This window comes from Triticum dicoccoides, chromosome 1A (assembly GCF_002162155.2).
Source record: "Triticum dicoccoides isolate Atlit2015 ecotype Zavitan chromosome 1A, WEW_v2.0, whole genome shotgun sequence".
Lineage (NCBI taxonomy): Eukaryota > Viridiplantae > Streptophyta > Magnoliopsida > Poales > Poaceae > Triticum > Triticum dicoccoides.
In genome coordinates, this window is record NC_041380.1 from 472855439 (window position 1) to 472869405 (window position 13967).

Genomic DNA, 13967 nt, shown 5'->3' on the forward strand with positions numbered 1-13967 from the left:
CTGACTATCTTGTTTAGAGCAATGATCGTTTTCAAGGGCAGATCCAACGCCATCATCACATGGAGTGCCATCGGGCATAACACGTATTGTACTACTAGTAACAACCCTCCACTTCTGGGCAGAGATGATGCGTGTCAAGATGGTAGGCACTTCGCTAGGTGATCCACAAGGCCTTGTAGTTGTGCGGCCGACTGCTTTCTGATTGTTAATGGCAAGCCAAGGTAGTTGCATGGAAATTTCCCAATTTCACACTGAAGTACGTTACTGACCACAGTCATTTGCGTCGGTGTACATCTGAAAGAACATGTGGTGCCCCTATTTTTGGTTTTCGTAATTAAGGACAATCTCTATGGACTAATGGTTGCCTTGAGTTATATTTGAAGGATTTGTCCATAGGATTTTCTTGAGGTCCATTCATTGGCTTCAAGGAGAGTATGTGATGATTTGTCAAAAAAAGGAGAGTATGTGATGACCAAGGTGCTATTCAAGGAATTATCTAAAGATTGGTCATGTGAGAGGTTGATCAAGACTAAGTCAAAAAGTGAATCAAGTTGATCAACTCACAAAGCATGCAAGATATACCGAGAGGGATCAAATGATCCCATGGTATGGTAAGCATTGTCCATTACGCTTTGTGAACTAACCCATGGTCTATATGAGAGTTCTGTGTGGGGTTGATAACCCACAAGTATATGGGATCGCAACAGTTTTCGAGGGTAGAGTATTCAACCAAAATTTATTGGTTCGACGCAAGGGGAGGCAAAGAAAGTTCTCAAGTATTAGCAGCTGAGTTGTCACTTCAACCACACCTTGAAACTTAATATATGCAGCAAAGTATTTAGTAGCAAAGTAATATGATAGTAGTGGTAACGGTAGCAAAAGTAATAGTTTTGGTTTTATAGTGGTTGTAACAGTAACAACGAAAAAGTAAATAAGCAAAGATCAATATATGAAAAGCTCATAGGCAATGGATCAGTGATGGATAATTATGTTGGATGTGATTCCTCATGCAACAGTTATAACATAGGGTGACACAGAACTAGCTCCAGTTCATCAATGTAATGTAGGCATGTATTCTGAATATAGTCATACGTGCTTATGGAAAAGAACTTGCATGACATATTTGTCCTACCCTCTCGTAGCAGCGGGTTCCTATTGGAAACTAAGGGATATTAAGGCATCCTTTTAATAGAGTACCGGACCAAAGCATTAACACTTAGTGAATACATGAACTCCTCAAACTACGGTCATCACCGGTAAGTATCCCGATTATTGTCACTTCGGGGTTAACGGACCATAACACATAATAGGTGACTATAGACTTGCAAGATAGGATCAAGAACTCACATATATTCATGAAAACATAATAGGTTTAGATCTGGCACTCGGGACCTAGTGACAAGCATTAAGCATAGCAAAGTCATAGCAACATCAATCTCAGAACATAATGGATACTAGGGATCAAACCCTAACAAAACTAACTCGAATACATGATAAATCTCATCCAACCCATCACCGTCCAGCAAGCCTACGATGGAATTACTCATGCACGATGGTGAGCATCATGAAATTGGTGATGGAGGAAGGTTGATGATGATGATGGCGACGGATTCCCCTCTCCGGAGCCCCGAGCGGACTCCAGATCAGCCCTCCCGAGAGAGATTAGGGCTTGGCGGCGGCTCCGTATCGTAAAACGCGATGAACCCTTCGCTCTGATTTTTTTCTCCCCGAACGTGAATATATAGGGTTGGAGTTGAGGTCGGTGGAGCACCAGGGAGCCCACGAGGCAGGGGGCGTACCTAGGGGGTAGGCGCGCACCCACCCTCGTGGACAGCATCTGGGCCCCCGGCCTTGATTCCTTCACCAGTATTTTTTATATATTCCACAAATATTCTCCGTTGATTTTCAGGTCATTCCGAGAACTTTTATTTCTATACAAAAATAACACCATGGCAATTCTGCTGAAAACAACGTCAGTCCGGGTTAGTTCCATTCAAATCATGCAAGTTAGAGTCCAAAACAAGGGCAAAAGTGTTTGGAAAAGTAGATACGATGGAGACGTATCAACTCCCCCAAGCTTAAACCTTTGCTTGTCCTCAAGCAATTTAGTTGATAAACTAAAAGTGATAAAGAAAAACTTTTACAAACTCTGTTTGCTCTTGTTGTTGTAAATATGTAGAGCCAGCATTCAAGTTTTCAGCAAAGATTATGAACTAACCATATTTACAATAACATTTAGGTCTCATGTTTACTCATATCAATGACATAATCAACTAGCGAGCAATAATAGTAAATCTCGGATGACAGCACTTTCTCAAAACAATCATAATATGATATAACAAGATGGTATCTCACTAGTCCTTTCTGAGACCGCAAAACATAAATGTAGAGCACCTCTGAAGATCAAGGGCTGACTGGAAATTGTAATTCATGGTAAAAGAGATCCAGTCACAGTCATACTCAATGTAAACTAATAATAATACATGCAAATGATAGCGGTGCTCTCTAACTAGTGATTTTTAATAAGAGGGTGATGACTCAACATAGAAGTAAATAGATAGGCCCTTCACAGAGGGAAGCAGGTATTTGTAGAGGTGCCAGAGCTCGGTTTTGAAGTAGAGATGAATAATATTTTGAGCGGTATACTTTCATTGTCAACATAACAACCGAGAGATCTCGATATCTTCCATGCTACACACATTATATGCGGTTCCTAAGTAGAATGGTAAAGTTTATACTCCCCCACCACCAACAAGCATCAATCCATGGCTTGCCCGAAACAACGGGTGCCTCCAACTAACAACAATCCTGGGGGAGTTTTGTTTGCAATTATTTTGATTTGGTTTGAGCATGGGACTGGGCATCCCGGTGACCATTCATTTTCTCGTGAGTGAGGAGCGGAGTTCACTCCTCTTGAGAATAACCCGCCTAGCATGGAAGATACAGACAGCCCTAGTTGATACATGAGCTATTCGAGCATACAAAACAGAATTCCATTTGAAGGTTTAGAGTTTGGCACATACAAATTTACTTGGAACGGCAGGTAGATACCGCATATAGGAAGGTATGGTGGACTCATATGGAATAACTTTTGGGGTTTATGGAAGTGGATGCACAAGCAGTATTCCCGCTTAGTACAAGTGAAGGCTAGAAAGAGACTGGGAAGCGACCAGCTAGAGAGTGACAACAGTCATGAACATGCACTAAAATTAATCAACACTAAATGCAAGCATGAGTAGGATATAATTCACCATGAACATAAATATCATGGAGGCTATGTTGATTTTGTTTCAACTACATGCATGAACATGTGCCAAGTCAAGCCACTCGAATCGTTCAAAGGAGGATACCACCCTATCATACCACATCACAGCCATTTTAATAGCATGTTGGCACGCAAGGTAAACTATTATAAACTCCTAGCTACTTAAGCATGGCATGAGCAACTATAATCTCTAATTTTCATTGCAAACATGTTTCATTCATAATAGGCTGAATCAGGAATGATGAACTAATCATATTTACAAAAACAAGAGAGGTCGAGTTCATACCAGCTTTTCGCATCTCAATCAGTCCATCATATATCGTCATTATTGCCTTTCACTTGCACAACCGAATAGTGTGGATAATAATAATAGTGCACGTGCATTGGACTAAGCTGGAATCTGCAAGAGTTCAATTCAAGGGAGAAGACAAGGTAATATGCGCTCTTTGTTAGATCAACAATAATGCATAAGAGAGCCACTCAACATTTTCATTAAGGTCTTCTCCTCTCGACCCCCAAAGAAAAGAAATAAAACTATTTACACTGGAAAGCTCCCAACAAGCAAAAGAAGAACGAGAAATCTTTTGGGGTTTTCTTTTTAATAATTACTAACTACAGGCATGGAGAGTAAACTAGCTAAAAGCTACAACTATTTTTTTGGTTTTTATTTAGGTTTTTCAAACACACAAGAAGAAAGCTTAAACAGAAAATAAACTAGCATGGATGATACAATGAAAAAGTATGAACACCGACAACTAGCATGAGTGTGTGAACATGAATGTAATGTCGGTGAGAGATATGTACTCCCCCAAGCTTAGGCTTTTGGCCTAAGTTGGTCTATGGCCATGGCTGGCCTGGTGGAAATCCAAAGCTGTAACTGGGGTCGTACTGAGATGCAGCAGCTATTGCCTCACGGGCTACAGCTTGGAGGCGGGCTACCTCCGTCCTCCTCTCATACTCGTTCGCCTCCTCCCTGGTTATAACATATCTCCCTTTTGTCTGCAAGTCAAAGAAAGTAGGAGTAGGGAGAGCAACATGGACGGTGCACCGTCTGTCAAAGATTAGTCGGTACTGGAGGAACTGATCGTTCCTCTCAACAAACTGATGATGAACCATAGCATTATAATCTAGATAAGTAGGAGGTAACTCAATATCATTCTCATGAATGGGTATCTCTAGAAAATTAGCTACATGAGTTGCATAAATTCCACCAAACAGGCCTCCAGTTAAACTATTAAGATGCAACCTACGTGCAACAATAGCCCCCAAGTTGTATTGTTTATCACCCAATACCGCACTCTTGAGGACACTAAGATTTGGAACGCACATGTGGCATGCCTCATATTTACCGTTAATGCATCTACCCACGAAGAGAGCAAAATAATGTATGGCAAGAAAATGAATGCTCCCTATTGTAGCTCGTGTTATTTCTCTAGATTCCCCCATAGTGATACTAGCCAGAAAGTCTTTAAATTCAGATTTGCGAGGATCACTAACACTACACCACTGAGGGAGTTTACAAGCAGTATTAAAATCTTCTAAGTCCATGGTATAAGATTTATCATAGAGATCAAATAGGATAGTGTGAAAATTACGTGATGATGTAAATTTAAACCTTCTCACAAATGAATCAGTTAGGTAGCGGTATTGCGGGCACTTATCTGACACGAAGTCCTCAAGATCAGTGTTACGCACATACGCGTCAAATTCCTCCTTAATTCCTGCTTGGACCATAAAATCTTCTGACAGCCATTCACAAGGCCGCACTTGAGCTTCTCTTGGTAGTTCATAGTCCGGCTCACGTATCGCGGGCCTGGGTCCTTGCTTCCTTGAGGAACCACCTTGGTACATTTTCCTAAACATATTTCTTCCTCTGAAAAATTTCTAAAATTTTTAGTGACTCAAAATAAAAGTGAACCAAACTCAACAAAATTGATAGCAACTACTCCTACAAGTGCCTAGAGGCCATATCATGCATTAGAGCTACTTGGGAACAAATAAATTTGACATGCAAACTCAAGAACAGGGTCACCTAAGCAGCAAAATTTTGCAATAAATAAAGCACTAGAACAAAAACTAATTGGACCATTGGAGGAGTCACACACCGAAGAACAATCCCCCAAAGCAGTTTTGTGAATGGAGCTTTGAGCAAGGAGATCGAAAATGGCAGCAAGATGAGCTAGAACTCGGGTTTGAGTTGGTGAATGATTTTTTCTGGAGGAAGACGAAGTGTGTGGGTGCAAGAATAAGTGGAGGGGGCCCACGTGGGGTCCATGAGGCAGCGGGCGCGCCTAGGGGGGTAGTGCGCGCCCTCCATCCTCGTGGGCACATGGTGAGGCCCCCTGGTGTGTTCTCAGTGCCAATAATTCTTAAATATTTCAGAAAAAATCATATTTAATTTTTAGGACATTTGGAGAACTTTTATTTTCGGGGTATTTTTTATTGCATGGATAATTCAGAAAACAGACAGAAAATACTATTTTTGCTTTATTTAAACTAAATAACAGAAATTAAAAAAAAGGGTACAGAAAGTTGTGCTTTCTAACTTCATCCATCTCATGCTCGTCAAAAGGAATCCACTAACAAGGTTGATCAAGTCTTGTTAACAAACTCATTCCGAATCGCATGAAACCGGAGAAATTTCGAATAACCCTAGGTTACCTCAAAGGGGATGTGCACATCCCCAACAATAAGAATATCATATTTCTTCTTGACAGTAGGAAGAGGGAATTCAAAACCTCCAATAGTAATCGTTGAAATTTTTCCAATAGAATTGATATTATGGACTTGAGGTTGTTTCCTCAGAAAGTGTACCGTATGCTCATTACCATTAACATGAAAAGTGACATTGCCTTTGTTGCAATCAATAACAGCCCCTGCAGTATTCAAAAAGGGTCTTCCCGGAATAATAGACATACTATTGTCCTCGGGAATATCAAGAATAACAAAGTTCGTTAAAATAGTAACGTTTGCAACCACAACAGGCACATCCTCGCAAATACCGACAGGTATAGCGGTTGATTTATCGGCCATTTGCAAAGATATTTCAGTAGGTGTCAACTTATTCAATTCAAATCTACGATATAGAGAGAGAGGCATAACACTAACACCGGCTCCAAGATCACAAAAAGCAGTTTTAACATAGTTTCTTTTAATGGAGCATGGTATAATTGGTATTCCCGGATCTCCAAGTTTCTTTCGTATTCCACCTTTAGAAGTGTAATTAGCAAGCCTGGTGGAAATTTCAGCTTTCGGTATCTTTCTTTTATTAGTAACAATATCTTTCATATACTCAGCATAAGGATTCATTTTAAGCATATCAGTCAAATGCATACGCAAAAAGGTAGGTCTAATCATTTCAGCAAATCGCTCAAAATCCTCATCATCCTTTTTCTTGGATGGTTTAGGAGGAAAAGGCATGGGTTTCTGAACCCGTGGTTCTCTTTCTTTACCGTGCTTCCTAGCAATGAAGTCTCTCTTATCATAACGTTGATTCTTTGATTGTGGTTTATCAAGATCAAACAGCATGTTCAATCTCTACATCATTGTTATTACTAGGTTGAGCATCAACATGAACATCATCATTAACATTATCACTAGGTTCATGTTCATTACCAGATTGTGTTTCAGCATCAGAAATAGAAATATCATTGGGATTCTCAGGTATGTCTACAATAGGTTCACTAGAAGGATGCAAAGTCCTATCATTTTCTTTTTCTGCTTCTTAGAAGAACTAGGTGCATCAACATTAGTTCTCTGAGAATCTTGCTCAATTCTCTTGGGGTGACCCTCAGGATACAAAGGTTCCTGAGTCATTTTACCCCCTCTAGTCATAACTCTAATAGCATTATCTTTTTCTTATTATTTAATTCATTGAGCAAATCATTTTGAGCTTGAAGCACTTGTTCTACTTGAGTGGTAACCATAGAAGCATGTTTACTAATAAGTTTAAGTTCACCTTTAACTCTAGACATATAATCACTCAAGTGTTCAAGCATATCAGCATTGCGTTTCAATTGTCTACCAACATAAGCATTGAAGTTTTCTTGTTTCACAATAAAATTATCAAACTCATCTAAGCATTGGCTAGCAGACTTATAACGAGGGATATCACCTTCATCAAATCTATAGAGAGAATTTACCTTTACTACCTGTGTCGGGTTATCAAGACCATGTATTTCTTCAATAGGTGGTAAATTCTTAACATCTTCAGCTTTAATACCTTTTTCTTTCATAGATTTCTTTGCCTCTTGCATATCTTCAGGACTGAGAAACAGAATACCCCTTTTCTTCGAAGTTGGCTCAGGAGTTGGTTCAGGAAGTGTCCAATCATTTTCATTACTCAACATATTATTCAATAGCAATTCAGCTTGATCAACTGTTCTTTCCCTGAAAACACAACCATCACAACTATCCAGGTGGTCTCTGGAAGCATGAGTTAGTCCATTATAAAAGATATCAAGTATTTCATTTTTCTTGAGAGGATGATCAGGCAAAGCATTAAGTAATTGGAGAAGCATCCCCCAAGCTTGTGGGAGACTCTCTTCTTCAATTTGCACAAAATTATATATTTCCCTTAAGGTGGCTTGTTTGTCATGAGTGGGGAAATATTTAGCAGAGAAGTAATAAATCATATCCTGGGGACTATGCACACAACCAGGATCAAGGAAATTAAACCATGTTTTAACATCACCCTTTAATGAGAACGGAAACAACTTAAGGATAAAGTAATAGCGAGTTTTCTCATCATTAGTGAACAGGGTGGCTATATCATTTAATTTAGTAAGATGTGCCACAACAGTTTCAGATTCATAGCCATAAAAAGGATCAGATTTAACCAAATTAATTAACTCAGGGTCGACAGAGAAATCATAATCCTTATCGGAAATAAAGATAGGTGAAGTAGAAAAAGCAGGGTCATATTTCATTCTAGCATTCAAAGATTTTTCTTTAAGCTTAGCTAATAATTTCTTAAGATCATATCTATCATTGCAAGCTAAGAAGTCTCTAGCAGTTTCTGCATCCATAACATAACCCTCAGGAACAACAGGCAATTCATATCTAGGGGGAGAATCTTCGTCATCACTTTCATCAATATTATGAGTTTCAATAATTTCATTCTCTCTAACCCTAGCAAGTTGTTCATCAAGAAATTCACCTAATGGCACAGTATTATCAAGCATAGAAGTAGTTTCATCATAAGTATCATGCAAAGCAGAAGTGGCATCATCAATAACATGCGACATATCAGAATGAATAGCAGGTGTAGGTGTCGCAAGTTTACTCAAAACAGAAGGCGAATCAAGCGCAGAGCTAGATGGCAGTTCCTTACCTCCCCTCGTAGTTGAGGGAAAAATCTTGGTTCTTTTATCTTTCAAGTTCTTCATAGTGATCAGCAGATATAAATCCCAAGTGACTCAAAGAATAGAGCTATGCTCCCCGGCAACGGCGCCAGAAAATAGTCTTGATAACCCACAAGTGTAGAGGATCGCAATAGTTTTTGAGGGTAGAGTATTCAACCCAAATTTATTGGTTCGACACAAGGGGAGCCAAAGAATATTTGTAAGTATTAGCAGTTGAGTTGTCAATTCAACCACACCTGGAAACTTAATATATGCAGCAAAGTATTTAGTAGCAAAGTAATATGATAGTAGCAGTAACAGTAGCAAAGGTAATAGTTTTGGTTTTATAGTGATTGTAACAGTAACAACGGAAAAATAAATAAGCAAAGATCAATATATGAAAAGCTCGTAGGCAATGGATCAGTGATGGATAAGTATGTCGGATGTGATTCCTCATGCAACAGTTATAACATAGGGTGACACAGAACTAGCTCCAGTTCATCAATGTAATGTAGGCATGTATTCCGAATATAGTCATACGTGCTTATGGAAAAGAACTTGCATGACATCTTTTGTCCTACCCTCTCATGGCAGTGGGGTCCTATTGGAAACTAAGGGATATTAAGGCCTCCTTTTAATAGAGTACCGGACCAAAGTATTAACACTTAGTGAATACATGAACTCCTCAAACTACGGTCATCACCGGTAAGTATCCTGATTATTGTCACTTCGGGGTTAACGGATCATAACACATAATAGGTGACTATAGACTTGCAAGATAGGATCAAGAACTCGCATATATTCATGAAAACATAATAGGTTCATATCTGAAATCATGGCACTCGGGACCTAGTGACAAGCATTAAGCATAGCAAAGTCATAGCAACATCAATCTCAGAACATAATGGATACTAGGGATCAAACCCTAACAAAACTAACTCGATTACATGATAAATCTCATCCAACCCATCACCGTCCAGCAAGCCTATGATGGAATTACTCATGCACGGCGGTGAGCATCATGAAATTAGTGATGGAGGAAGGTTGATGGTGACGATGGCGACGGATTCCCCTCTCTGGAGCCCCGAACGGACTCTAGATTAGCCCTCCCGAGAGAGATTAGGGCTTGGCGGCAGCTCCGTATCGTAAAACGCGATGAATCCTTCTCTATGATTTTTTTCTCCCCGAACGTGAATATATAGGGTTGGAGTTGAGGTCGGTGGAGCACCAGGGGGGCCCACGAGGTAGGGGCGCACCCCCCACCCTCGTGGACAGGGTGTGGGCCCCTGGCCTTGATTCCTTCACTAGTATTTTTTATATATTCCAAAGATATTCTCCGTTGATTTTCAGGTCATTCCGAGAACTTTTATTTCTGCACAAAAATAACACCTTGGCAATCATGCTGAAAACAGCGTCAGTTCGGGTTAGTTCCATTCAAATCATGCAAGTTAGAGTCCAAAACAAGGGAAAAAGTGTTTGAAAAAGTAGATACGATGGAGACGTATCAGGGGTTAGGTATGTTTCCATGGACTTGTGTGAAGAGGAAGATATCATACAACCCATGAAGAGGATGCCATCAAGTGATGATCGTCGTCAAGATTGCGGTGTGCAAGTTCAAGTGGAGCATCATGAAGAGATCACGTCCTTGATGCTTGCCGTCCATTCTGGTGACAATGGACTTGTGAAGATGTGCCAAGTAGTGGCTCACCCATAGTGGAGTATGGGGGAGCAATCTACTAGTCTTCATCAAGCTAGCGCAATCAAGAAAGGTGGTACAAGTTGAGGAGGTCAAGATCTTCATCACCTAGCTCAAATGGATTATGCACAAGGCAAAGGTTTGTCCTTGATAGGTTTCTATTTTACCGGTCTCATGGTGTTAGTTGGGAGACCGGATTATAGGATTGATAGTCGTACTATCAAGGGGGGCTCTAGAGTGAGTAGCTTATTCGTATCGTTCGTAGAGAGATCAAACCTTTGCATCATTGATACGTCTCCAATGTATCTATAATGTTTGATTGTTCCATGCTATTATATTATCAACATTGGATGTTTTATATGCTATTTTATATGATTTTTGGGACTAACCTATTAACCCAGAGCCCAGTGTCAGTTTCTGTTTTCCCTTGTTTCAGTGTTTCGCAGAAAAGGAATATCAAACGGAATCCAAACGGAATGAAACCTTCGGAAAAGTTATTTTTGGAAAGAAAGTAATACAGGAGACTTGGAGTGCACGTCAGGGGATCAACGAGGAGAGCACGAGGCAGGGGGCGCGCCCACCCCCCTGGGCATTTCCTCCACCCTCGTGGGCCCCTCATGGCTCCCCTGATGTATTTATTTCGCCTATATATATCCATATACCCTAAAACTATCGGGGAGCACAACAGATCGGGAGTTCCGCTGCCAGAAGCCTCCGTAGACACCGAAAACCAATCTAGACCCGTTCCGGCACCCTGCCGGAGGGGGCAATCCCTCTCCGATGGCCATCTTCATCATCCCGGTGCTCTCCATGACGAGGAGGGAGTAGTTCTCCCTCGGGGCTGAGGGTATGTACCAGTAGCTATGTGTTTGATCTCTCTCTCTCTCTCGTGTTCTTGAGGTGGTACGATCTTGATGTATCGCGAGCTTTGCTATTATAGTTGGATCTTATGATGTTTCTCCCCCTCTACTCTCTTGTAATGAATTGAGTTTTCCCTTTGAAGTTATCTTATCAGATTGAGTCTTTAAGGATTTGAGAACACTTGATGTATGTCTTGCATGGGATAACCGTGGTGACAATGGGTTATTCTATTGATTCACTTAATGTATGTTTTGGTGATCAACTTGCGGGTTCCGCCCATGAACCTATGCATAGGGGTTGGCACACGTTTTTGTCTTGACTCTCCGGTAGAAACTTTGGGGCATAGATACATCTCCAACGTATCTACTTTTCCAAACACTTTTGCCCTTGTTTTGGACTCTAACTTGTATGATTTGAATGGAACTAACCCGGACTGACGTTGTTTTTAGTAGAATTGCCATGATGTTGTTTTATGTGCAGAAAACAAAAGTTCTCGGAATGACTCGAAACTCCACGGAATGTCTTACAATAAATAATAAAAAATCCTCGCCAAAGATGAAGACCAGGGGGCCCACACCCTTGCCACGAGGGTGGGGGGTACCCCCCCCTAGGGCGTGCCCCCTACCTCGTGGGCCCCCTGGAGACCTCCCGACTCCAACTCCAACTCTATATAACTGCTTTCGGGGAGAAAAAAAATAAGAGATAAGAAATCATCACGTTTTACGATACGGAGCCGCCGCCAAGCCCTAAAACCTCTCGGGAGGGCTGATCTGGAGTCCGTTCGGGGCTCCAGAGAGGGGGATTCGTCGTTGTCGTCATCATCAACCATCCTCCATCACCAATTTCATGATGCTCACCGCCGTGCATGAGTAATTCCATCGTAGGCTTACTGGACGGTGATGGGTTGGATGAGATTTATCATGTAATCGAGTTAGTTTTGTTAGGGTTTGATCCCTAGTATCCACTATGTTTTGAGATTGATGTTGCTATGACTTTGCTATGCTTAATGCTTGTCACTAGGGCCCGAGTGCCATGATTTCAGATCTGAACCTATTATGTTTTCATCAATATATGAGTGTTCTTGATCCTATCTTGCAAGTCTATAGTCACCTATTATGTGTTATGATCTGTTAACCCAGAAGTGACAAAAATCGGGATACTTACCGGTGATGACCGTAGTTTGAGGAGTACATGTATTCACTATGTGTTAATGCTTTGTTCCGGTTCTCTATTAAAAAGAGACCTTAATATCCCTTAGTTTCCATTAGGACCCCGCTGCCATGGGAGGGTAGGACAAAAGATGTCATGCAAGTTCTTTTCCATAAGCATGTATGACTATATTCGAAATACATGCCTACATTACATTGACGAATTGGAGCTAGTTCTGTGTCACCCTATGTTATGACTGTTACATGATGAACCACATCCGGCATAATTATCCATCATTGATCTGATGCCTACGAGCTTTCCATATACTAGTTTACGCTAATTTACTTTCCCGCTGCTATTGTTACAATCACTACAAAATACCAAAAACATTACTTTGCTTCCGTTACTCTTTTGTTACCGTTACCATCACTATCATATTACTTTGCTACTAAACACTTTGCTGCAGATACTAAGTTTCCAGGTGTGGTTGAATTGACAACTCAGCTGCTAATACTTGAGAATATTCTTTGGCTCCCCTTGTGTCGAATCAATAAATTTGGGTTGAATACTCTACCCTCGAAAGTTGTTGCGATCCCCTATACTTGTGGGTTGTCAAGACTAATTTCTGGCGCCGTTGCCGGGGAGCATAGCTCTATTCTTTGAGTCACTTGGGATTTATATCTGCTTATCATTATGAAGAACTTGAAAGATCCAAGAACCAAGATTTATCCCTCAACTACGAGGGGAGGTAAGGCACTTGATTCACCTTCTGTTTTGAGTAAGCTTGCGACGCCTAAAACTGCTTCTGCTATTCGTTATGATATGTCGCATGTTATTGATGATGCCACTTCTGCTATACATGATACTTATGATGAAACTACTTCTATGCTTGATACTACTATGCCACTTGGTGATTTTCTCGAGGAACGACTTGCTAGGAATAGAGAGATTGAAAATATTGAATCTGATTATGAAGATGAAAGTGATGAGGAAGAATCACTTGTTATTCCTGAGGGTTATTTATTTGATCAAGAAGCTTCTTTATCTATTTTAGCTTGCAAAGATAGATATGAACTCAAAAGGCTATTAGCTAAATGGAATAAGCAATCTCTAAATGCTAGGATGAGACATGACCCTGCTTTTACTACTTCACCTATATTTTCCTCCCAAACACGGTAAGGAAAGAGAGGCTTGGGTTCAGAAACCCATGCCTTTTCCTCCCAAACCATCCAAGAAAAAGGATGATGAGGATTTTGAGCGCTTTGCTGAAATGATTAGACCTATCTTTTTGCGTATGCGATTAACTGATATGCTCAAAACTAATCCTTATGCTAAGTACATGAAAGATATTATTACAAATAAAAGAAAGATACTAGAAGCTGAAATTTCCACCATGCTTGCTAATTATACTTTTAAGGGTGGAATACCAAAGAAACTTGGAGATCCAGGAGTACCTACTATACCATGCTCCATTAAAAGAAACTATGTTAAAACTGCTTTATGTGATCTTGGAGCCGGTGTTAGTGTTATGCCTCTCTCTTTATATCATAGACTTGACTTGAATAAGTTGACACCCACTGAAATATCTTTGCAAATGGCTGATAAATCAACTGCCATATCTATCGGTATTTGTGAGGATGTGCCTGTTGTGGTT